The 4,275-nt window shown below is 38.3% G+C and overlaps 1 pseudogene; it reads left to right on the forward strand.

Annotated features, from left to right (window-relative positions):
* Positions 1-1,816: 1,816 nt before the first annotated feature.
* Positions 1,817-4,022, forward strand: LOC108695411 (annotated as a pseudogene).
* The last annotated feature ends 253 nt before the right edge of the window (positions 4,023-4,275 follow it).

A 4,275-nucleotide genomic window follows, 5' to 3' on the forward strand; every position in this document is an offset into this window, starting at 1 on the left:
CTTTTTCAGCCTATCACCCATAATATAGAAAAAACGCCAGCGTTTTTTGGGACTTAGAAAAAATTTGAACTTTTTTTGAAGCAATCCCTATCTACTCTATTGCGCTTCGCCTGGTCTGAGGTGGCGAAGGAAGTCTACCGTAAAAGGTAGCGTTCAGTAAAATGCGCGCGTTAGTGAATTTGCGTAGTTACGTCCGTTGCGCAAATTCGCCAGGCGTAAGGGTGCGAAGTAACACTAGCAAATTTACGCCAGCGTTCGTTAGTGAATTTGCGAAGTAACGAAAATGACCAACGCTAGCGAATTGACGCTAGCGTTAGGCGCTTCGGCGCATAGTGAATTTGCCCCATAGTGTCTCTACTCATACTCAACTGCCTGTTTGCTAGGCCATCTATGTGACACCGCACGTCTGTGATTGGCTGAGCGATTTTACAATTTATTGAGGTATCAGCATAATCATAAGCTAAATCAACCTGCAGAAACTCAAGTGACTTCACTAGCATGGACTGGATAAGCGACCATGAACCAGAGTATCCGTATGACAGTGACCTAGAGTGTTTTCAAATAACAGAAGGGCAATATTCCCCAGATGTGCAAAATTAACGTTTGCATTGGAAATGTGAAACAATAAGCTGAACACAGTGACATTTGCACCATTTTATGTATACGCTGCCAATGCAAATTATTTAGATGGCACAATTTATTCGCTCATGTTTAAGGGAAATGGATTCGGGTTGCTGTTGCACAAACATTCTGGCTGTTGATTTAAACAAACACAATGTCACTTGCCAACAGGAATATCCTGTTTGTGGCCAAACATTCGTTTACAGAATCAGCTGTACAAACCTTTCTCAACCTTCAGATAAGTAGCCGGAGCGCAAAATATTCCTGCCTGCAACCCTAAACTAACACAATCTGTATTGATATGAACACAGGTTTTCAAATTAGCCATAGCAAAAGCAATAATTACTCTTTGAAGTTCTCAGTCTTGATAAAGCCTGGTGTTTGGTTTCTTTGTGTACACAAAGGAAAAGAAACATGTAGCAAACCACAATTACAGTTCCTGGGTACACTGTGACCTCATAAAATGATTTTATTGGTATTGGCATTGGGATGCCTTCATTTCTGGCCTAATGCGATGATTGCAGTGTTATAACTATAGCAATAGGTAATAACAAATTACAAGAATGTGAGCATTTTCATGTAAAATGTAACATATCACAGAGAATATGTATCTCTCTGGGTACATATATATATATATATATATATATATATATATATATATATATATATATATATATATATATATATATATATATACATATAGAATAAGGACTGTGCAAATTAGGGACATGGTGTTTAAATGGCACGCCACACCTACAAACTCTTTTATTTTTTTTTAGAATTGTATCAGGGTTAGACAAATAAAAAAAAAAAGGATAAATTGTGTTTTTTTAAAGTATTATCTAGTGGACCATACAAATTTTAACTCTAGTTAAAATTTAGAAGCATTGAACTTCCATCTTGATGAGGAAGAATGACATTACAAATACATATATAGTCTCTCAATTACATTTTTGAGCCATTTCATTTTAAGGGGGAATATTTGTAATCGTAAATACATAATATGAGAAATCATTTCAATACCTTTACACTATAATCTAGGGTTTTACACACATGTAAAGTGTATTGTGCATCTGTTATAGAGACCATCTAAAAGCAAACATTTTATTTTATAATCTGAGCAAATTTACTTCCTTATCATGATGTCATTAAAATGACATGAGCTATTTAGAGTTACAACATGCAGATATGTTGTAATAATGTTGTATAATGGACGCTGACAGGATTGACTACAAAGATGGCGGCGAAGGAATTGGTCGCTTTGGAGAGGTGTTTGGGCTTGAACGGTGGGAAATACAGTAGTCGGGCTCAAGGAGCTGGCAAGATTCCGATCCTTCAGACAAATAAAGGTCCCAGCCTGGTGGGCTTTCCTCTATTGCCTCTTATTTAGTGAAAGAAGCCAAAAAAGAAGAACTTCTAGGATCCTCTGCAGAAGAGAAAGCAGTAGTTCAGCAATGGTTGGAGTACCGCATCACATGCATAGACAGAGTGTCCTCTAAGGAAGATATCCGTAATGTACTGAAGGATCATAATCATTATCTTAAGGACAAAGTGTATGTTGCTGGAAATGCAGTAACTTTGGCAGACATCCTAATTTATTATGGACTTCACCCTGTAATAGCTGGCCTATCGATTCAGGAAAAGGAAACCTATATAAATGTGTCTCGATGGTTTAGCCACATTCAGAATTATCCAGGAATAAGACAGCACCTCCCTGGCTTGGTCTTTATTAAACATCGGATCTACAGCAGTATTCACTTAGGGGCAAATTTACTTAAGGTCGAATATCGAGGGTTAATTAACCCTCGATATTCGACTGTTGAAGTTAAATCCTTCGACTTCAAATATCAAAGTCGAAGGATTTAGCGCTATTCATGCGATCGATTAAATCCTTCGAATCGTTCGATTCGAAGGATTATAAACCATTGATCGAAAAAAGTTTGCTAAGCCTATGGGGACCTAACATTGACTTCGGTAGCTTTTAGGTGGCGAACTTGGGGGTCGAAGTTTTTTCTTAAAGAGACAGTACTTCGACTATTGAATGGTCGAATAGTCGAGCGATTTTTAGTTCGAATCGTTCGATTTGAAGTCGAAGTCCTAGTTGAAGGTCGAAGTAGCGTCTTTCGATGGTCGAAGTAGCCAAAAAAAACATTAGAAATTCAAAGTTTTTTTTCCTCTATTCCTTCACTCGAGCTAAGTAAATGGGCCCCTAAGTGTTTCAGCTAAAGCTGTGGTGGTAATAGACTATCCAGTAGTACCTATTTACTTTTTTCTGTATTGGTCCATGTTTTTTGGTTGTTACAATAGCTAAACCTTTACTTGTAGATTTAAAATATAATCTAAAGTTCAAACCATAGGTTTTAATTTATTTTAAAATGTTTTACATGCACAGGACTTTTCACAAGGTGCTTTACAGCAACATTTTTATTAAGAATATACATTGTAACTCAACACAACATGTTGGTTTTCTCCCCTTCCACTTCTTGTGTTTGATATGCTTGTGTTCCCTTGTTTTTGCTAATAAAGTTTCATAAAGTACAATTTGTTGTATAATGCGTTATATCACTGTGAGGACTTACCCTGGTGGTCTAGTGGGTCAGCAGGGACATCTGCCATGCTGCTCGTCTCCTTCCTAAATGCCAGTTTCCTAGGGCACGCGCGGCGCAAACTTCCGCTTCTTAAAGGCATATTGACGCTAGTGTGATGACGTCAGTGCGCAATGGCGCCAAATTCAAACAGTATTTAAAGGGAAGCCTGTATTGTGATCATTGCCGGTTGTTAGGTTCATCTTTTGAGAGTTCCTGGGTGCTATGCTGGTTAATCCTGTTATCTGATTCCTGTTGTGACTCCTGCCTGTTTTGACTACTCTTGACTGATCTCCTGGTTTTGACCCTTGCCTGTCTGACTTCGCTTGAATTCTGCCCGCACTGACTCGGCCTGTCTGACCTTCTGCCCAAAAGACTTTTGTTTAACGACCGTGCTCCTCATCCAGAACACTCGCTTGGCTCCTCTCTTTATAAGACCTGGTGGCATCCAATTAGCCGAGGGCTCCTCCCAGGTGAAAGACGGCTGTTAAAGGCAGACATAAGAGCTGAGACCAGGGAGCCTAGCATTGGTGCTGAATTCTGGGTGTCGATCGTGACAATCACTCCAAAAACTCACAAAATGTAATAAAAAATACCTATTTGCAATAGCTCTGGTCCCACACAGAGAACTTGATAATATTGAAGGTTACAGATTAATTATTTCATGTTTTGTTGTTATTTCTAGATTTTGATTATTCTGTGGGCTGCACAATGTTTATTATGTATTGATTTGTTACTTTGTTATAGTGTTTTATCAATAAACACAATTCTCACATAGAGGACGTGTTTAGAGGAGGTTTGATGAAGCTGAGTTAGTGAAATGTGTTATCATCAAAAAGACAAAAATAGCGGCACAATATGGCAATTGTTTATTTAGTGCAACAAATGACAAGACTTCCCTGCTTGCAATCACTATATTGTGTTGGTATTTTTGTCTATTTGCTGATGAGATAATAAGAGGTTGGAGGGTAAACAGGATGGAGTGTGTGGCAACATTCTAGTGAGGGTTGCATGTGGATCACTCTCAGCATGGGAAACAGATTTTCTTTGTGAGTAAGAACTAAGTCAC

This window comes from Xenopus laevis, chromosome 1L (genome assembly GCF_017654675.1).
Source record: "Xenopus laevis strain J_2021 chromosome 1L, Xenopus_laevis_v10.1, whole genome shotgun sequence".
Taxonomy (NCBI): Eukaryota; Metazoa; Chordata; class Amphibia; order Anura; family Pipidae; genus Xenopus; species Xenopus laevis.